General features: G+C 41.2%; 1 protein-coding gene across 1 annotated transcript in view; it reads left to right on the top strand.

Annotated features, from left to right (window-relative positions):
* LOC124280255 (sex peptide receptor-like) overlaps positions 1 to 23,529 on the top strand; it is a 128,988-nt gene that overhangs the window by 47,782 nt on the left and 57,677 nt on the right. The window contains exon 2 of the mRNA XM_046716149.1: positions 1,307 to 1,369. The gene's annotated coding sequence lies outside the window, so the exon portion shown is untranslated. The remainder of the gene's footprint in view (positions 1 to 1,306; positions 1,370 to 23,529) is intronic.

Below are 23,529 nucleotides of genomic sequence, written 5' to 3'. Positions count from 1 at the left end.
TGGGTTGTAGTTGTTGTTTTTCTTTTTGGCTCTTTAGTTATTTTTTTCTTCGGATGTGGTATGTTTGCTTGGGTTAGTTCAAGGTTGTCCTTTGTGTTCTGTTGCTTTGATGGATATGTAGACTTAGTCTCTTTGAACATATTTTACTGAAAAAAGTTCATAGTAAAAAAAATGCTTTTCTTCATTGCTGATGACTTGGTATGCTTTGTGGTATCTTGGAGTTCTGGACAGACTAATGGATATGCTCTGGTAACAGTTCTGGGCTGTGCTCTGTTGACAGGTCTAAATTATAGTCTGTTGATGCCTTACGACCCGTGAAGGTCCGGGTTAGAATGTACCTTCAGCAACCCATTCCAAACCGAAACATGAGTCTCATTAATCTATTCAGACAATAACCAACTTTTCAGCCGATCCGAATTTTCTCGTGTGAAAGTGAAAATAGACATCACAAACAACTATGGTTACACCGAATTCCTATTCCTTATCTCATAAAAAATAGTATTTGCAACTGAATTTTAATTTCAAACTTTAATAACATCGTATTTCTATATTTTATGGCGAGATGTAAGCAGCATGACCTTAACTAAGACGTCACAGACTGCCCCAGGTTGATGAGGTCGTAAAATGATTCACAATGCATCTGGCTCACTGGTTACACCTGTTATGTGTTTTTTAGCGCTTTTTCATTGTTGTTCTGTAACGCACATTATGATTGATATAATATCAAGTCCGTACCAGACCGCCAAACATTTCTAGCGGCAGTGCCTCGTTTTGAGATTTCCACGATTTCCAGGTTTCTGTTTGTCAGTGCTCGCTGTACGACAGAGCACGCTGCACGACGTGTTTGCAAGGTATAATAAGGAGCGTAGTGTTGCAATATACAAGTACTTAGATGTATCAAATAATACTGATAAATATTTATGTATCCAGTTGAATGAGTTGGTCTAAAAAATTCTGGACTGGTTATTGTACTAAGTTGCGCAATAGGACGGAACCCAGTCAAACCTCGTATCCCAATGCTCATACTGTTGATCAATGGATTGTCTGGTCCAGACTCGATTATATACAGACCGCCGCCATCCATATAGCTTGAAAATTGCTGAGTGCGGCGTCAAATCCACAAAGTAAACAAAGAAACAATGTAATCTTATCTCTCAAAGAACATTCTGATATACTTTCAAACAAAACCCCACCATACCCCCACCCCCCACACACCCGGCCCATCGTCCGCCCACTTTGTTCACAGTCACCCGAATTTTAGCAAAATCTCCTCTTCAAAAAAACTATTTTTATTCTTATTTTCCAGGTAGTGTTTCACTCACAAAAGAAGTCGGATACAGATATCGATCAAGATCGTCCATCTGAACAGGTAGGATCTCTAATTGGCTGAACAGGACATAACCAGAAATTTCCTTTTAAGCGTCCATTTTCAGCAACCTTCTAAGTTCGTCGTCAAGTGCGTAATCCCCAAACGATGCTTATATTACAGTGCTACGTTTAGAGTCGCCTGTTTGCCGTTTTGTAGATTTTTTACAGCGTTCGTCACTTTTAGTCACCGTGTGCCAAAAGGAAATTCCATTAGGTCAAGTATTTTTTTGCCTCAAGCTTCCGGGTAAGATTCGGTGGATTCGTCCAAAGTTCAATAATTTTATGGTGTTCTTTTTACCACTCCTTATAGTCGGAAACCCGTAAGTCCCAACCACGAAAACTGCATTTCCACAGCACGATTCAGTCATCCGGACAAATTCAAAGTAGGCAGTATTTAATGGAGTACGGGGTTTCATTTTACCCCTTGGTGGTCTGGCCTTCAGGTCGATTCGCGCAGGAAGTTGCTCACGCGAAATCTCGTGATATCCCGTGACGCGCGAAAGGGTTAAGTAGTGTGGTGAATAACTGCAAAATAGTCATATTTGTTGTGGGGTTTTTAAGTGAAGATTTTGTGTAAGTGTTCCATAAGTAAAGGTTTTGAGTTAGTGTTAAATTCATTCAAGGTTCTGTACAAGTGCTCGGTTAAGTCAAGGTTTTGTATAAGGGTTTGGTTGAGGTAAAGTTTTGTGTAACTGCTCGGAATCGTCAAAGTTTTGTGTAAGTGTTCTGGTTAGTCAAAGTTTTGTGTAAAAGTTCAGGTTAGTCAAGGTTTTGTGTAAGTGTTCAGGTTAGTCAAGGTTTTGTGTAAGTGTTCAGGTTAGTCAAGGTTTTGTGTAAGGGTTTGGGTTAGTCAAGGTTTTGTGCAAATGTTCGGGTTAGTCAAGGTTTTGTGCAAATATTTAGGTTAGTCAAGGTTTTTGTGTAAGGGTTTGGGTAAGTCACGTTTTGTTTAAATGTCCGGGTTAGTCAAAGTTTTGTGTAAGTGTTCGGCTTAGTCAAGGTGTTTACACATGGACTCCGTGATTGAGTTTTGTTCTCAGGTGAAGAGGCTGTGTATAAATGCTGGGCTACGTTTTGTGTAAGTTGCGTTTAAGTCAAGATTTTGTGTAAATGCTTAGTTTTAGTGTTTGATTCGTCCAGTTCACATTTCTGTGGGGTTTAACTGACAAACAAGTAAATGTAAAGTTACATTATGCCATTCATCCGCCGTTTTGTGTTTGTTTCACCGACAAACAAACAAACAACAAACAAACTCTTCATTCTCTAGAAACCTCTAACGGAGGTACATGAGATAAACGTATATACATTTACAAAATATACAAGACAGCAGCTTACATGATAGCAAGATATAAGATAACAATAAAATTTCATTGTTTAAATGCATTACATATATGATTCAGTAATTTAGAAAGACCTTTAAAGGTCACATGCAACGTAAAACACAACTTTGCAGATTCTGATACCTTTCGGTATGGACTTACAGATACAAATCATCAAAAATGCAAACTCAACTTATAAAGTTGAAAAATAACGCGATGAAAAAAACCCCGCGAAATCAGAGTTCAAACGATTCACTAAATTCACCCCAGCGCTTGGGGTGAAAAGTGGTTTCAACAGCTGTGCTGCGCTGTACTGGGCTGCGCTCATAGCGCATGCGCAGAGAAATAGGTTCGCGCAGTTTGGAAGCGGGATGTCCGGATTGTATATAAGGTCGTGAGCAGGAGTAGTCTGATCAAAACAAATAGTAAATAATCTACTCATTACATAAAAAAAAACCTTGTTAGGATCTGGATCTACTCAGCTATGTGTCAACCAGTGAAGTGTTCGACATTTCAAGACGGAAAACCTTCGCCGGCGGTGGATACTCGGTGAAGGCTTTGATGTGAGCTATTTTCCTAATGTTTTCTTGATATTTCACAGGCGCGAGCTTTTTATATGTTATGACAGTAGATTACCGATTTAACTGTTTATATATTTTCATTTGTCTATTTTACCACACGTTCTTCTTACCGAGTCACTTTCTCAGTTCGATAGATAAAAGAAATGTCATTATTTAGCGTTGACAGAATTTCTAACTATGATATAGATATGTCGTTGCCACAGACAAAACTCAGTGTCTGTTTTATTGACACCTATGTGTCTGCCTGCCTGTCTGCTAATGACAATATTCAATACACAACTTCGATCACTGACCACATGCAATTTGAACTTAACACCTATCAGGCTATACACCATAAACAAAACGCATTGATTTATGGCCCGAGTTCGGTTTCTGTCACATTATGTAATTACACAGACAGGCAGGTTTGATATTTGTACACATGATATGTTATGATGTCTGTTGATTGCAAAATGTTATACACAAAAAATGAGCATGTATTTACAAAACCCAACATCTCTATATATACACACACAATGAGCCAATGAGACTCCTCGTTACACTTGAGTGCACACCTACCCGCTCTGACTGGGTTCGGTATCCCGGGTGCCTCGTTTCGACAGAAGTAAACCCAGGTACAACATATTGCACTCTTGACTTGCGATTGTATGCTTATTACTTTGTTTATATGGGTTTTTTCATAATCAGCAATGTATATTATATGTCATGAATAAGTGATAACTGTGTTTTAATTATGTTTGATTTTTTGGTTGCATGTGACCTTGAAGGTCGCTTATGCTGGTAGTAGACAAGAGTTTCCTAAACATGGACAAATTTGGAAATTCTAGGTATTTAGTGTTCAGAGACTGACGTCGCAGTCGGAGAAAAGCTTCACATCTAAACAAGTAGTGAAACTCGTCTGCAACAGCGTTTGATACACAAAGTGGACACGGAAACAGTATTTGACAAGTTAGACGAACAATGCACCAGAATAAACATCGTGTGATTCATCACGAAACCGTCGGAAGGGAAGATGGAGTGCTCTGTGCTGAGTAGTCAAGATCTAGACTGCCTGGTCATGTTTGTCTAGACAGAGTCATTAGTGCTGCTTCGAAAAAAAATAAGACATTTTAAGTAATTTGCGACATCATCGTTGATATGCAACGTTTTATGTTGTTTTTTTATGATATTGTTAAAATACATTCTGGGATGTAGATCGATCTGAGTGCAAAGCTTCTTTGAAGAAAAGACACTTGACAACACAACCCTCTTAAAAGCATGTTTACTGAATAAAATGACACGAAATAACCATTATTAGCTGCGGGGAAAACGAGAGCCACTGGCACGTGACTGTTTAGTGATGCCAATGCTGATTACGGGTGTGTTTCGGCCTCTCAAATATGATATTGTTTGGAAACGCATGCTCTTGTAACTAAGACCAACGACTTTTTCTTTCACGCTGAGAATCATAAGCACTGGCGGTTCTCCTTGCTGACAAGTCAAGAGCACTAATCGGCGTTTTCTGAAAGAAACTGTCGCCTGGGGAGATCGTTTCTATGTGTTAACTCACTCACAAATAGTCCCACCTATTACACTTTATTTACAATTCTCTCAAACAAACGGAAGATTACATTGACTACTAAAAGCTACCACGGATACACGTTCAAACTCAAGCCGTCTCAGGTCTCAGCTTAATTTGCTAATATCAATCTTCCGGCTAATAGTATCCTCGAAGGACGGCGCACCGGAAGACGGCGCGCGTTTACGCTACCATGCTCGCGTCTGATTCTGCGTCCTATCTGCGTGGACAGATGCTGAGTTTTCCAGATAGACTCGGTCAAGCGATAAATGAAAAGCACAAGTCTATCAGTCAGAGATTGAGGACGTGAAAACACTCGTTGTCGCGATGGGGATTTCTATCATGGGTTCCACTCACCACTTAAAGCACAGTATTGTTGGGAGTAAAAGGTTCAACCCTGACCTTCTAAGGTTCGATTTAGTGGCGGCGGTACCAACGTAAAACGTTAATTACATATTCTTATTTTTTTTTTTTTTACTGAATACGTACGTCATACCAACTGATTTATTTAACACTATATTCAACAGAGTTTATTCATAAAATTTGTGGAAAAATCTTTCAAGATCGTAATTTACAAGAAAATGTTTTCTTACCTATTGTATTATTGTTTGTTTGTTTTTTAACGACGCTGGTGCCATTCTTAATAATAATAATAATTATAATTCAGTTTTACGCCGCACTATTCCAGTATTCCAATATTCTGTAAATAATCGAGTCTAGACAAGACAGTCCAGTGATCAACAGCATGAACATAAATCTACACACTCCGATACGATTAAATGTGTCAATCAAGTCGGCGACCCTGACCACCGGATCCCGTTTGTCGCCTCTTACGACAAGCATGGGTTTCTGAAGATCAATTCTAACTCGGATCTTCACGGGTACGAACTTATTTTATAAACGACGATAGACAAGATGAGATAAGGCATGACAATGTTAATACACACAGCACTCAACAGCTTATCAAAGTCGTCGACGTTGTTTCTGTTGACGCGGAATTACGACGAACTTAAGAAATCGTGTCTGGCGAAAAACATGCAGTGGTTGATATCATAAGCACCAAACCACCACGTCAGGCTACGATGGGACGCATCGCTACCTTTGGTCTCTCTGGGACTAATTATAACGTGTGAATAAGTAGATATTACGCTAAGGAATAAAAGAACACGCGAGAAAGTATACCCTGGCCTTAAGTGAGTATGGTTTTACGCCGCTTTTAGCAATATTCCAGCAATAATCACGGCGGGGCTTCACACGTTTCACCCAGACGACCTTTACCAGCCCATGTTTGTCGTAAGTTGCGACTAACGGGACCGGGTGGTCAGGCTCGGTGTCTTAACTGACACATGTCATCGCATCCGTAGATCGATGTCAATTATTGGATTGTCTAGTCAAGACTCGATTATTATTATTACTATGATAGCTATAATATTCCTGATTGCGGCGTTAAACAGCAAGCATAGTTTAATTTTGAATACTGCAGGGCAAAGTTCAAACATCTGCTTCGTACATGAACGTAGTTTGCAATCACGAAACCAAATTTTGCAGGTATATTTTATTATTAATAATAATGATATATGGGTATTTATAGCGCTATAGTCCATCGCATCAACATGCATGCTCAAAGCGCGTTGTTTCACTCCATCATTGGAAGTAAATCTCAACGGCACATCGTATTTTATCAATCTCAACTCCCCGGGGACCTTGCAACTCACGCAGCCACTAGGCGCACCAAATTAATGTGGCTTTCCCATCCTTACGAGGTACCCATTCCCTGCTGGGTGGACTGGGACACATAGTCACAGTACTTTGTCCAAGTTTACTGCACGTTCCTGTACCCGCAACTGGGTGTTTCCACGTATTCATGTGGCCACCATCTGGTCATATACCAACGGATTCGTGGGTTCTTTTAAGTGCACAGGGTTGTGTACTGTACACTGGGGGTTGTGACAACACTGAAAGAGTCTGCACACAAAGTTGACCCCAAGGTTTAACACACCCGGTCACAGGTGGGCTCGAACCCGGAACCTTAAACTCGCTGGAACCTTAAACTCGCTGGCGCCTTAGACAGCTCGCCCACCACGCCCCATGTTTTAACTTTGGAAAACAGTAAACCCAAATTTTACAAGCACACATCTATAGAAATAAGTATATCCAAATATATAGCGCCAGGATGTGTGTTGAAATTTCCCTATACATCATCTCCTGTTTTCCAGCATCCGTGGTGAAAGAATAAAATTAGGAGGAAGTCGTCTTGTTATTCTTTAATAGCACCTCAAAATAACACGGCACGCGGGTGTTAACACAATGTATCACAATGTAACACAATGAAGCTACACATTGACCTTCATCCTGGCCACCAGCATTCGTGTGGTCCAAAGCGCCCGAAGGCAGACACAAATCCAGTAGCCCCTTACAAAAGTGAGTTAAGGGTCAACCAATCACAAATCTCCTTTATACGTAGGCTTTGATTGGTGGGTTAGTGGTAGAACTGTGTTAGTCCCTTTCATTAAGGGGACACGGTTTGGTCGTGTCGAAGACAACAACCCGTGTGAAAGGATTGACGATAAGAATTGGTTCTGACGCTGGTACGCAACGATGGGACGGAGCCATCAAGGCACGGTTCCCCATGAGGAGGGTCCCTGGCAGTGAGGATAAGGTCATAAGTCGTCTACGTATTCGACATTATCTTACAATGGCCAAAACAAGACTGGGTCCATTCTCATATTGTAAACACACTTTAGCCGGTTCGCGACACTGTTCAGTTATTGATACTGTTCTGAGTAAAGTTTTACGCCGTTTTAGGCACATTCCGGCATTATCACGGCAGGGGACCCGAAAAATGGTCATCAGACATTTACCATTTGTAGAATCGAACCCGGGCCTTGGAACCGGACGAGCGAACGATTGAACCACTAGGCTATTCAACGCCCCTTTTCTGTTCTGGAAACAGATGTTAGACGATTTTGTAATTTCTCCTGATTGATTCCAAAAGAACTTTAACCGAATTTCTCGATAATATTTCTGCAGCAAAGATCTGAAAACGTCTGCGAAACATTCTGCTCGGATTGGATATTAAACTGACCCGTGAAGATCCGGGTTAGAATTGATCTTCAGTAACCCATGCTTGTCGTAAGAGGCGACTAACGGGATCGGGTGGTCAGGCTTGCTGACTTGGTTGACACATGTGATCGTATCCCAGTTGCGTAGATCGATGCTAATGCTGTTGATCACTGGATTGTCTGGTCAGACCCGATTATTTACAAACCTCCGCCATAAAGCTGGAATATTGCTGAATCCGGCGTAAAACTAAACTCACTCACTATATTTTGAATTAAGTTTGCAGTGTTTCGGCGTTCAAACCTTTTTTTCCTTCAAATTTGCAAGTGTAGCTTGCTTTTGAAACATTTTAAATTAATTTGCTGCATCGAAGCAGCATGTTTTACCGTTCAGAACTTCAGAAAAACGCTGATGTAATAAACAACTGGTTAACATTGATATGCCATGTTTATTTATGTGGTTAAAACTGACTTCAGAAAGCCTAATTCCCATCACACCTAAAGTTGAACAGATCATGTTTCTGTAATAAAATATATATTTTTTTACATTTTTGTATTTATGTTCCCAACCCGTCCCTTGGTGACACGTTTTGCACAAGTTATGAATACTAAGATCGTTTGTTGCTTCAGTATGTACACAGTTCAAGTATTATCAGCACTATTTATGATAATTTCTTCTCTATAGAGTCCTATTAATAATGCGATCTCAAAAACGAATACAAAAAGGGAATTATCCTCGAGTTTACACAGTGTTATTTTCCTGACAAATAAAGTACTGTGCCAAAAATAATGAACTTGTGTGGGTTCATGTCTCACAAGAAGATATGCTTGTCGTAAGAGGCGACTAACGGGATCGGGTGGTCAGGCTCGCTGACTTGGTTGTCACATGTCATCGGTTCCCAGTTGCGTAGATCGGTGCTTAAGCTGTTGATCACTGGATTGTCTGTTCCAGATTCGATTAATTACCACCCACCTAATCTCCGCAATCCTCTGATGTATGAGGTGAGGTGAGGTGAAATTGGGTTTAACGTCGTGCTTGAGAATATTTCGCTCATATGACGACGTGCATGCGTGTGTATGTGTATGCGCGGCTGCTTGTACTAGCCCAGACTTAAGTTGGTTTTATAGTGCTAGCTCACTGAGATACCATGCCGCAGTGAAGCATGAATACCCCACTCAGACACATTATACTGACTCCGAGCCGACCAGTCCTTGTTGTACCCATTAATGCCGAGCGCCAGGCAGGGACCGACAAGTACCATATTTTAACGTCTTTTGGTATGACGCGGTCGGGGATCGAACCCGCGACCTTCCGCTCTCCGGGCGGACACTCTAACCACTACACCACGGAGGCGGTCCTGATGTATGACCCTCTGTACACAAGATTGCACACCACCATAGAGGCCCAGTATTCAATAGTTCGACGCAAAACAGCAAACAAAAACAAACAAAACAAACAAACAAACAACAACAACAACACACAAACAACAGAGCATAATATAACTAACCACAATTGTATAAAATGTCAGCGTTTAGCGCTCATGGCTGATTGGAAGCAACCAAATCCCCAGTCCAAATATTCATGCATAATTTGTGAAATTATCAGTTCCAATGAAAAATCAACAGACTTGTCTCTGTTTAAATATTCATGGTTTCGGGTTTTTTTGTACCAAGACCTTTATCATGCAAATGGAGTGATATTTATACCATGCTGCTTTCACAGTGATCCATATAGACCTGCTCGGAGCCTGAGTGTGCAGCAAATGTCGACCGTTTGGATTTCGGTTTTCGCAATGTATGTTTGCAAATTATGATACGTCTTCCCACAAGTGACAGTATCTTATCAAGAGAAATTTCATATACACATGTATACTTTAAATGAATCCTAAAGTACTGTCTGAAATAGAAAAAACCCTGTTTTTTCACATTTATATCTACAATTTAGGTAGTTAATATGTGAAAGTGTGAAATATCTGTTAAACTAAGTTCGACCTAACTACAGTCTCAGTGGGAGGGAGATGGGAAACGTAAAAGAAGGATTTTACTGAGGAGAGCACGGGGGCTTGGAACGCTAAAAACTGCCATCAAGGTATATACTGTCATTGACGGGGTCTTAGTACTATATATAGCGTTTTTAGCGTTACAAGCCCCTGTGGAGGAGAGATTAGTGCAGAAATGAGCAATGCGGGTTTTTTTTCTAAGTCCAATGCGACTTATTTAGAACAGACCATGGCTTTATCCAAATTAGTGTGCGATGAAATTGTATTACAAAGGGCATTTTTTAAATGATCATTTTGAAATTAAACTTAGCTTCATTATAAACGATAGCAGACGTATAAAATAACATCTTTAATACTGAAACTATTAAGGATGTAGCTACCATGGCGTCTCACAATCACTATCAAAAGAAACAGGTAGGAGGGGTCGTCTCAAAAGCAAAAGCAGGACGGGTGTCGCAGACGGTGGTTGGGGTCGGGCTGGGGAACTGAGATATCAGCTCAGATAAGATAATCAATAGAGACATATTCAATACACATTAAAAAGCATAAAATATCTTTGAGTTGACCCCTTGTGCCTGTGGGCAGCACGTGCATTTCATGCCAAGTGAGTCAACGGGCCGTCGTCATACCTGGCTGAGCGACCTTATTGCAATCTATAGTCTGATCTATTGTTTCCAGCAGCTATTCGTATTTTTGCTAAGTTTTGCCCGATTTTACGAATAAACATGCTTTTCTGGATACCCTAGTATTACCCACGAGGTCAACGTATGGGTCAACGTATGGGTAGTTGCATACTAATCTCGTACGTCACACGAGTGTCGTATCGGGTGGACCTGTGTCGTAACGACTTGACCTGGGATTCTAACGATTTGATTGGTTAACCGATGACCTCTCAATTAGAACACATTCTGACGTAACTATTTTTTCATCCCAACAAACACGCCAATTCATTCATTCTACAACTTAAATGCATTGTGAGAATGTAAACATTGCGACCGTTGCCGTATCGCTGTTTAATTGTGAGTCGAACTGAGACATTATATCGTCGAAAAACATAAACGCAATGTTTCCACCAGTGATGTTAGCCGAATGAAGCAACTGGAAACCAAGAAACGAGGTGCTACGGAGTAGTTTACTGTAGGAGGCTGTACGAGGCGATGACAACTGACATGCATCGTGACGTCGGTTACCAAGGCAGTGACGTCATTACAGTGTGACGTCATGCAAATATTGTACTACAGTACAAAACTCTTCCGCAACCTCTATATGAAACCGGTTTCGGTTTGAGACCAAAAATAACAAAAATACGCAATTTTGTCAAGTTAATGCATGTAAGACGTGGGTAGTAAATAAAATACCACACTCGGTCTCATTACATACGAATTATGCGAAACTCGTGACCTCCCTATGTTATCTGGCCTCGCTTTCGCTCGGTAAGATACCATAGGAAGGACACTCGTTTCGTATAATTCGTATGTAATGAGACCTCGTGTAGTATTCTCTATTTACGCATCCCTCTGAACGCCCAGTTAGGCCGATGTGGGTTATTTCAACATATGCTATTTGCAATTGTGTAAATTTTAGGGATACAGAGTAACAGTCTAAAAACAGGTTTTTTTCTATTTCCGACAGTACTTTAGTCACTTTCAGTCACTCGGTTCCATTCGGCCACTCTCGGTCATTCTTAGTCACTCTCGCTCACTTTTAGTTACTGGGGCGGTGGGGTAGCCTAGTGGATAAAGTGCCCGCTCCTCACGCCCAAATCCCTGGTTCGATTCCACACATGGTTACAACGTGTGAAGCCCATTTCTGGTGTCCCCCGCCGTGATATTGCTGGAATATTGCTAAAAGCGGCGTTAAACTAAACTACTCACTCCCTTTTATGTACTTTTCAGTTACTTCAGTCTTCCATTCAGTTTTAGTCGCTCAGTCACTCTTAGTCACTCTTAGTCACCCTCAGTCACCCTCCGTCACTCTTAGTTACATTCAGTAAATCTTAGTCACTCCCAGTCACTATAAGTCACTTAGTGCATATACTGAACATGAAATTGAAATGCGGCCTTTGTAACAAGAAATTTTATCGATACCTTGAAGCAATCTTGGATATCTGTCTCGCAAAAGACAGATACCTAATTATCCCAAACTATTGATAGCCACATCGCGCACCCTATATTATCTTTGAACTAATTTAATTGATTTATAGGCAAGCACTTTAATCCCCACCCAATCTCTTCACGCCATCCTCAACGTGTCATTTATGTAATGCGTATTCAACATAGATATATTAAATCTAATGTTTAGGATGTGAGTAAAATAATTTGCCAATCAATAAGATCAATCAAACATCTAAATTTAGGAATTTATCAAATATCGTCCCTAGCGTATGCATCAAATTAAATTATCAAATCTCCAATTTGTGTATTGGAATCGAATCGTCTACTTGTAGTCAAACACTGGAGGCACACATCTAAAGCGAGGATTCGTATGAAACACCAAAAGTGAATTGATAAACTATCTGAATTAAGATCAGAATTAAGATCTGAATCAGATTTCTGGACCCATGTAATGTCATAACAACCAGCCTGACGAATTAAGGCTTCTAATTCGCAGGCGTGATCCTCCCGTGGGTCTTAAGACAGAAAGGTTAAGGAACATTTTGAACCGAAACACATTTCATTCCCAAAATATAAACAGATAGAAATAGAATGGAACGTTTTATTCACTTAAATACCCCACAACGCCCTTTGAAACAACTTTACCAGCCAGTGGTCACGCTTCAAGAAATTTGTTAAAATTAAGTACTTCTTCTTAAGCGAAGATGCAGCGTTTTTGAAATGATGGGCGCTATTTTATGGTCATATCCCACAGGCAAACTTGTGTATAAAATACAGACCTGTTTAAAAAAAACGGAAATAGTCTCTGAACCAAAGTATGTCCCGAAGGGTTATTTCTGCTGATAACGAAAATCTTAAATGCACCATGTATATTTAGGAGCTTTGCCAATTCACATCTGTCACAAGGTGGGTGGCTGAGTGGGATGAGTGGGTTAGATCGCTGGCTGTGTGTACAGGCGATGTTGTGCTCCACTCTGAGAGTGGGTTCGATGAATCAATACATAGCAGCGAGTTAATGAAGTTTTGCGCCGCTTTTAACACTATTCCAGCAATATATCACGGCGGTTGACACTAGAAATGGGTTTCCCACATTGTACCAATGTGTTGAATCGAACCTGGGTCTTCAGAGTTAGGAGGGGCCGCTTAACCATTAGGCTACCAAGCCGCCAATACTGACTGACTGACTGAGTTTGGTTTTACGCCGCTTTTAGCAATATTCCAGCAACATCACGGCGGGGGACACCATAAATGGGCTTCACACATTGTACCCATGTGGGGATTCGAACCCGGGTCTTCGGCGTGACGAGCCAACGCTTTAACCACTAGGCTACCCCACCGCCCCCGCCAATAAATGGTAACTGCTTTGATCGGCATTCTAGACGCTGCTGAGTAAATAACGAGGTACTTTATTGATAACAATCTTTCGTTTATTGCGTTGAGCTATGTTCGTGAAATCTGGCCCCGTGTCAAGCTGCAAGTGACGTTTAGGACCCGTAGTCGCTGTGTGTTTGGGGGCGGTGGGGTAGCCTATTGGTTAAAGCGTTCGCTCGTCACGCTGAAGACCCGGGTTCGATTCCCCACATGGGTACAATGTGTGAAGCCCATTTCTGGTGTCCTCCGCCGTGATTTTGCGGGAATATTGCTAACAGCGGCGTAAAAGTAAACTCTCTCACTCCCTTGGTTAGGTAGCGAAGTAGTGAACGCGTTTGCCCGTCACGCCGAAGGCCTGGTTTCGATTATGCATATCGGTACAATGTTCCCTGAAGTCTGTTTTGGTGTAGGATTGCTTGGATATTGTTTAATGGGACGTAAAAGTAATATTCACCTATAAACTTCAACAAAAGAGGACAAGGGGAAGGATAGCTTCTATCACTGCATTTTCACACGAGCATCGTCTTCATAAAAAAGTTCCAGTTCTCAAACTGCACAAAGATTTTAATATAATATATTAAGCTACACGTTACTTTGAGAAGAAAACTTTTACGTTTCTTGCATTTGTTATTGGGAAATCCTTAACCCATCCTGAGTGGCATTCTGTTGGTTGGGCTGTCCTTCATGACATAAATCTGCCAAAATAATATCACACTGTAGACATAAACAGTTGAAAACTACGAAAAAGTGTTTACATATGTTCTGTTTACAGCATTAGCCGCCCACTTTGTTTACTGTAGATTTTAGTTCGCAACAAAGGAGCGATAACCCTGTTTGATATTTTTGTCTAAATGGCACTTTGAACAAGCAATACGCTGCATTGTTTTAACACGGTATAATTGAATATCGTTTTTCATGACATAAACTGCAGATTAGGTTCCGCTGTGTGAGTGGTGCTAGTAACTGCGAGCACTCAGCTGCCTTAATGACATGCTGGTGCTTGGAGCGAACAAATGTTGCCAAGTGCACGCGGACGCGTCGTTGCTAGCGTCGTCTTCAGTTGCATCAATGTACCGAGGTTGCATCTACCAAGATTGAAAGCTACTGTTACTTACTACTACTACGACTACTACTACTACTACTACTACTACTACTACTACTACTACTACTATTTTTGCTCATTTCACTACTACTACACTGCTATTGATGCTGCTACTTCTACTATTACTACTACTACTATTACGGTTGCTGTTGCTGACGTTAGTATTGCTGCTCTTGCTGCTGATGGTTGCTGTTGCTGATGTTACTATTGCTGCTCTTGTTGCTGATGTTACTAATGCTGCTCTTGTTGCTGATGTTATTGTATTGCTGCTCTTGTTGCTCTTGATGTTGTTGCTGCTACTAATTGCTGCTGATGTTACTAATGCTGCTCTTGTTGCTGATGTTACTATTGCTGCTCTTGTTGCTGATGTTACTAATGCTGCTCTTGTTGCTGATGTTAGTATTGCTGCTCTTGTTGCTGATGTTACTATTGCTGCTCTTGTTGCTGATGTTAGTATTGCTGCTATTGTTGCTGATGTTACTAATTGCTGCTATTGTTGCTGATGTTAGTATTGCTGCTGATGTTGACATTGCCGTTGTTGTTGCTGATGTTAGTATTGCTGCTATTGTTGCTGATGTTACTAATGCTGCTCTTGTTGCTGATGTTACTATTGCTGCTCTTGTTGCTGATGTTAGTATTGCTGCTATTGTTGCTGATGTTACTATTGCTGCTCTTGTTGCTGATGTTAGTATTGCTGCTATTGTTGCTGATTTTAGTATTGCTGCTCTTGTTCTGATGTTACTATTGCTGCTCTTGTTGCTGATGTTAGCTGCTTTGTTGCTGATGTTACTTGCTGCTATTGTTGCTGATGTTACTATTTACTGCTGCTTGTTGCTGATGTTACTATTGCTGCTCTTGTTGCTGATGTTACTATTGCTGCTATTGTTGCTGATGTTACTATTGCTGCTCTTGTTGCTGATGTTAGTATTGCTGCTATTGTTGCTGATGTTACTATTGCTGCTCTTGTTGCTGATGTTACTATTGCTGCTCTTGTTGCTGATGTTACTATTGCTGCTATTGTTGCTGATGTTACTATTGCTGCTATTGTTGCTGATGTTACTAATTCTGCTCTTGTTGCTGATGTTACTATTGCTGCTATTGTTGCTGATGTTACTAGTGCTGCTATTGTTGCTGATGATACTAATGCTGCTCTTGTTGCTGATGTTAGCATTGCTGCTCTTGTTGCTGATGTTACTTCTGCTATTGTTGCTGATACTACTAATACTACCACTGTTTCTGCTTGTGTTACTTCTGTCGGTTGTCTGGGGTCGGGGGTCGGGGCTGGTGGGTAGTGAAGAGAAGTGTGCTGACTGAAAATCTATTTCTTCATATCCTGTGTCAATTTATCTTTCTTCTTTGTGACTGTTCCTCGTCAAAATGAATGCTGAATGCAGCAATATATTACCCAGGGAGTTTTCAGACAAATATTGTACCTCATGGCCTCGTGTTTAAGTAGAGACGGCGGATAGGCTGTCGCTGTTGAATGTAGAATATTGACAGAGATATATGTCCCTATATATAGGGAAGATCGGAAAATAACCGTTTTTATAGAAGACTTATGCGTGTGTCAAACTGTCATGCCGTGTATGCCTGAAAGTAAACATGCATTCCAGAACTGGCTATGCTATTTTCTTTGTGTACTGGGTAACAGAACTCTTCGTAGGGACTAAAAAGTTATTAGGATCTATATATCAAAGAATGTTTGTATGTCGCAGAGAAGATTCTGTCAGCTGGAGTTGCTGTCGTAGGCGTAGGCGTGGTTGTTGTCGTAGATAGTGTTGTGGTGGTCAAAGATGGAGGGTGAATGAAGTTTTATGTCGCCTTCAGGATTTGTATAGTTATACAACACCTATTCCTGTGCAAGTCATTGTACTAATCCGGACTTGAGCTGGCATTAAAGTGCCAGGTGAGTGAGTGAGTGAGTGAGTGAGTGAGTGAGTTGGGTTTTACGCTGCTTTATATTCCAGCTGCCTTTTATTCCATCATGGGGTGTGCACCAGAAACGGGCTCCACGCATGAAATGTGGAATCGAACCCGAGTCTTCGGCGTGATTAGAGAACGCATTAACAAGTCGGCTTCCCAACCGCCCACTTTAGCTGTGATAACGCCCTACAGCTTACGAGGATACCCTTAATTGAAATGAACCTGAGCCGATTAGACACTTAGTCTCTGAAATAATTTATAATTTTGATAGTAACAAATAAATCCATTTAAATTGCAAAGCGTTTAAGGGGACCTAATGAGATGGGAGATTCGGAAGAGATAAGTTCAGTGGTGAATGCGTGCGCTCGTCACGCCGAAACCTGGGTTCGTTTCCAACGTGGGCGGTGTGGTAGTCCTAATGGTTAAAGCGTCTGCTGGTCGCGCTGAAGTGTGTTTAATTCCCAAGATGGGTACAATGTGTCAAGCCCATTTCTGGTGTTCCCCGCCGTGATACTGCTGGAATAATACTAAAAGCGGCGTAAAACCATACTCACTCGTTTCCAACGGCCGCAAAAATATTAAATTGGAAATTACGCACATAAGTAACGTCCCTGTCATGTTAAGACAGAGGAAACGAAATGGGATTTAAACATTGTACCAATGTGGGGAATCGAACCTGGTTCTGCAGCTACCCCACCTGTCCGATTATTGCTCCAAGCCATTTTTACTCCAAATACATGACGGTTTTTATTTTTGCTCAATCATTTGTATTATGAAACATGTGCAAATACTTGTGGGCGTAGGCTGATCATCTGACATTAAACAGATTTTAACATGCTTGAACAAAACGGACGAGCCGTAATGTATAAAAATCTGTAAAAATTCCATTCTAATTACCAGACCTCAGACTTCAGTCGGTGCGTGACAAGATACCATTAGCGACCCACTAAGACGGAGTTATCTTTTCTTTACGAGCCCGAACCATGAATAAATATTTTATCCATATTTCGTTTCATCGCCCGGTCGATGATCATATTTACCTTTGTCTTCATTGCACATCCGGTCGGTCGACCGTTTCAGAAGACGCATATTGTTTTCCTGACAACCATAAACACATCAACGCGACATATTTATTTTAAAAGCACTTTACAATGGACGCGGCCGGCCAATGTTAGTCACCCAGGTGTATCAGAAGTTGATTGCGTTTGAACGACCTGATCAGGCTTGCGAACGCAGATTCAGTTGAATTTTTCGGAAAATGTTACATGCTCTAACGCTCGGACAATAATATATAAAGGTTGTTGTTGGGAAAGTACAAGCAGCAAAGTAAAGATGTCGGATTTGACAAGGCGAACATTGCAGGTTTGTTAATTAGCTGAAATAATTCTGTCGGTGCTATTTTGAAGTTCTGGAGTGTGGTGAGCAGTTATTAAAACAGGAAATCATTTCATCAAGAGCGTCACCTCCCCGTGAAGGTATCATTAGAGAAAATTTGTGTGCAAGGGTCGAGATTACAAATATAGTGTCTAGTGTGCGTCGTTGTGAGCATGTTTCGTTTGTCTGTTGTTTTACGCCGCACTCAGCAATATTCCAGCTATATGGCGGCGGTCTGTAAAATAATCGAGTCTGGACCAGGCAATCCAGTGATCAACAGCATGAGCATCGATCTACGCAATTGGGAAATACGATGACATGTGTCAGCCATGTCAGTGATTTTACTGACTGACTGACTGAGCATGGTTTTACGCCGCTTTTAGCAATATTCCAGCAACATCACGGCGGGGGATACCAGAAATGGGCTTCACACATTGTACCCATGTGGGGATTCAAACCCGGGTCTTCGGCGTGACGAGCCAACGCTTTAACCACTAGGCTACCCCACCGCCCCTCAGTGATTTTAACCACCCGATCCCGTTAGTCGCCTTTAACGACAAGGATAGGTCCCTGGAGACCAATTCTAACCCGGATCTTCAACGATGGAACCCGATAAGCTGTATTGGTAGGTAAAAGATGTTCAAATCGATGCAAAATCAACCCGGATCTCCCCTCGACCGTATATATGTACGGTCTCCTAACAGGCTTCCGGATTCTTGGGGTTTCGGTCTAAGGAGGTTCACTGTACGCAAATGCAATAAAGTTGAATCCTATCGACAATATGTCGCGGTGAGTATTTCTCGAACCTGGTAGTATTTAGTAATACCAACATACTCGATTACCCAGCCTATTGTTATGTCTCCGTTGAGACATCGAGTCTGTTATACAGGAGGCACGAAGATTAATTATAAGTTTTACTTTTTATTAGAGACAATTAAAGTTTTGAAGTTCTCATGAAAACAGGTTGTTCTCGTCCACTCCCAGATGAGAAACATCAAGCGTAAACAAATATTGCTCAACCTTTTAATGGGAAATCACACTTGGCATTCTATTTAAGTACAAACTGGGCATATTATGAATATAACATAATGTGAATCATGAAATATGAAGACTTGTTGATGCTTCGGAAGATGAGCAACACAAAACGCAATTAAATCTAGAGTTTTTGTTAACGAAGAAATATAAGGACATGATCAATGTGTATATATATAGATTCCAAGACATCTCGGATTACAATTGCGATGTTGGTGCAATCTGAGACTGTACCTTGCCCTTTCCAGAGCTATAAATAAGACTCTGTCTTGCAGCTGAGGGTGGGTGGAGGCTCGATGTGACGCAATTCATAGGTGTTTGTCGTTGATGTGAAACCCACGATATGACGCGGCAGAGAAGGAACCTTGCACTATTTTCGGCTGCGTTATGTATTTTAGGAAGCTGTTTGTTGTTTGTTTGTTGTTTGTTGGTTGTTGGTGAGTTTAGATTTACTCCACACTCAGCAATATTCCAGCTATATGCCGGCGGTCTGTAAATAATCGAATCTGGACTAGACAATCCAGTGATCAACAGCATGAGCATCGATCTGGGCAATTGGGAACCGAAGACATGTGTCAACCAAGTCAACGAGCCTGACCACCCGATCCCGTTAGTCGCCTCTTACGACAAACAGGGGTTACTGAAGATCAATATTCTAACCCGGACATTCACGGGTCCTGCGGCTTGTAAATATAAGATCGAAGACCGATTGCTATTATGATTGCTTTACGATCAACGTCGAACGTCGTCGAGGTGGGTGACACGGAAGCAACCAATTGAAAGTCAGTTGGTCTGATACGTCGATCCATCAATGAAATGAACGATCAACATATAGCATGGCGGACTCGCACTCTTGTAGATAGTCGCTTTGTCTGTGTCACTACTCACTAATTTTGATATCGAACCTACAAGTCTATTATTTGTCCAGATTACCATCCTCGGTATTGAAGGCTATTTTAATCTCCACGCTTCTTTAAGTCTGACTTTTTTACCCCAAACCATACTTACCCTGAGATTAGTATACTGGGATTATTGTATATCCATAGTTTTGTCAGTCCTTCCTGGATTCCGCGATTCCGCGGTTGCAGAATAAATCTCGGATATTACCTTTTGAAGCAGCAAAACGTATGATCCACGGAATCGCATTTTCATGCAGAATACCTGCAGAATTTGCCATTTTTCTGCCGCGGAATTTACTTATTTTAAAAGTTGAATCAAGATTGCCTATCAACCGAAACGAAAAGTAGGGGTAAATGTGAAAAGTATGATTGGTTACAAGAAAAAACGAACTGAGACATTTGTTATAACGATATTTTCAAAATATTCACGAATAAAGATGATTTATTCATAAGGTTATATTTTCTTCAGCACCTTACAATGATATTATTTAATTTGACACTGCAATTATGTTCACAAAATCGATCTTTTTGAAGATTGAAATTGCATTATTTTTTTGTGTTTTCAAGTTTTTAACTGCAGATTGTGTTTGCAGAATTTTGAAAAATGGGATTCAGAATTTATTACAAAATTCGTCGCAGAATCAGGAGGGACTGTCTGGTAATCAACTGTTCAATAGTGTTTAATAACACTAATACTGATAACAGCACATGGGGTGCAAGTTTTGCTGTCGGTCGCTCTTCAAAGTGTATTTTCTCTCTCTCTCTGCCCCTCTCTCTCTCTTTCTCCCTCTCTCTCTCTCTCTCTCTCTCTCCTCTCTCTCTCCCTCTCTCACTCTCTCTCTCTCTCTCTCACTCTCTCCTCTCTCTCTCCCTCTCTGCCTCTCTCTCCCTCTCTCAGACTTACATATTTGAGAGAGCTTTCGTTGTTCATCCGTCAGTCCGCATTAACGAGGTTCCGCTCTGTTCAGGGACAGCTGATCTGTCGACTGCCCGCCATCCGGCACGTGCCAGAGGCCCCACGTAATCATCTCACTGTAATTATGAACAAGTTCGAAGAAAAGACTCAACGGAAATGAATTTCACCTAAGAATGCGTTCATTTCCTGTGTCCAAATTAACAAGATTTACCGAACTGTAAACATTGGCTGAAGCGGAGGACCAGTCTCTTCTGTCTAATCACAATACGATTCTTTGGAAAACATTTAAATATTTCCAAAACCGATCTGTTCACAATTCAAATCTACCCCCTTCATCGTAGCATCACCGTAGCATCAGCTAACGGTATTTGGTTGAGCTTGATCATCTGGTGCAAAACCACCATTATCATCAAAGACCGTAAATTGCTGAGCGCGTTCACTGTTCCATTTGCTTTGAAGTTTAAGGCCCTTTTTTAGATAAGTTAACCTAGGTTATGTAACGCTAATCGCAAGAAATAAAAAAACGGTTCTTTCATGTTTTGCCTTTTCTACTGTCTACCCTGTCAGTCTCTTTATATCCCAACGCTTCAACGAACGATCTTTTCGTGACGATATAAAACTCTCTAAACAAATTCATGTTGCCAGAGACTGTTGCAAACAACTTGATTAGGGCCCTATCCAGCTTTAGCGCAAGTAAATATCCTTCATCAAAACAGCCATATAAAAAGTATGGCTTCTATTTGATTTATTAATATAAGGAAGCTTCACAGACTCGTGAAAATATTAATCCGATGATTAACTCGACCTAACGATTATCGATTATGATTAAGGAATTAAATTTTTATATTTTTAAATTGTGTCTTTTTTGCTCCTTATTTAGCACACTGAAAAGTCCATTCAGAAATCAGGGGTTTTCGTTAACAGCGGGTCAACTTGAATAGATCAATATGAAGTTTGAAAGGAATGTCAGCTTGTGCGAGACTCTCATTAAAGATCCCTGGTGGTTCAAAGTGAGTGAGTAATTTTGGTTCAACGGCATATTGCCCTTAACATTAAAGACCAGGCGGTGGTGTAGTGGTTAGAGCGTCCGCCCGGAGAGCGGAAGGTCGCGGGTTCGATCCCCGACCGCGTCATACCAAAAGACGTTAAAATATGGTACTTGTTGGTCCCTGTCTGGCGCTCGGCATTAATGGGTACAACAAGGACTGGTCGTCTCGGAGTCAGTATAATGTGTCTGAGTGGGGTATTCATGCTTCACCGCGGCATGGTATCTCAGTGGGCTAGCACTATAAAACCAGCTGAAGTCTGGGCTAGTACAAGCAGCCGCATGCACGTCGTCATATGAGCGAAATATTCTCAAGCACGACGTAGTTAAACCCAATTTCACCTCACCTCACCTTGACATTAAAGCTTATACATTGTTGTGTTTATGTTTGTTGATGTTTATTATCGCTACTCTCAACAATATCACAGCTGTAAGACACCGGTCTAGTTACACATCCAGCCGTTGACATCATGAGCATTGAATTAACCAATTTAAATGTAATATCATAAATGATGTTTACGACCTTGGTGAAACCCACGATCATGGGTATATATGGTGCTGACAAACATTGAATAATAGTCATTTAATTTTATTCGAAATTCATTACATTGTATTTCACGACCTGTTAAGATCCGGGTTAGAATGACTTCAGGAACCCATGCTTGTCGTAAGAGGCGACTAACGGGATCGGGTGGTCAGGCTCGCTGACTTGGTTGACACATGTCATCGGTTCCCAATGGCGTAGATCGATGCTCATACTATTGATCACTGGTCCAGACGTGATTATTTACAGACCGCCGCCATATAGCTGGAATACTGCCAAGTGCGGCGCTGAACAACAAACAAGACAAACGAAACACGCTCACAATGTGCGGAGTAAAAATAAACTCACTCATGCTCTCGCTATTACAGTTAACAACGGTGTGTGTTGCCAAAGGAAGGTAGATTAATTGATGCTTGGGGCGAGCAGATACGCCTACAGCGGATAAGACCAAGCTGATTCATCCTGTTACATGGGAAATCAAATAAGGAACTCTTTCTTTGACTTTTTACTTCACGAACCTAAACACAAAGGCGGTAAGCACCAAGATGCAAACACATCTAAACAAGAACATGTTTTTGACTTCAAAGAAGCATCGCGACACACACAGCACATTGTTGGGTATTTAGACCTTACAGATAGAGTACACGTTTAATTGGATAAGATTGCCGGATGTTGAATATGCTTTGTGAGGATATATCTATCACACCGACCGACCCCGATCGAGCGTATTAAACTGGGCGCTGTGTGCGTGTGAAGAGGGAGAAACGCGAACATTTTGCCGCCGCTGTCGTCGACTCGTGTCGCCTCAGAGGAACAGCGGTCACGCCAATATGATGTTAGTGTCGTTTATGGGGAAAGACGAACCTAACCTCTGACTAAATCAGAGTTATATTGACATTTTGACAGATATATCCAATCGTGTTATATCATACTTGCTATCATACCATCATGCCTCGAGTGTCCCGTGAACATCCGGGTTAGAATTGGTCTTCAACAAACCCCTGCTTGCATTGCGATTAACGGGATCGGGTGGTCCGACTGGCTGACTTAGTTGACACATGTTATATTATCCCAGTTATGTAGATCGATGCTCATGTTGTTCATCACTGGATTGTGTGGTCCAGGCTCTATTATTTACAGACCGACATCATATAGCTAGAATATTTCTGAGTGTGGAGTTAAGCAACATCCGAACCAAACCATGCCCCGAGTGTATGCAGCTTCGGAAGCCACGAACACGAAATATGAATGGTTGATGGTAGGGCCTGACTCAAATAAACTTTATGATATTATTTCATTTTGATAACTGGACAATGGACATATA

Source organism: Haliotis rubra, unplaced genomic scaffold (assembly GCF_003918875.1).
Source record: "Haliotis rubra isolate DU_JTF1 unplaced genomic scaffold, ASM391887v1 Scf263, whole genome shotgun sequence".
NCBI classification, from domain to species: Eukaryota; Metazoa; Mollusca; class Gastropoda; order Lepetellida; family Haliotidae; genus Haliotis; species Haliotis rubra.
This window is presented reverse-complemented; position numbering and strand designations above follow the sequence as displayed.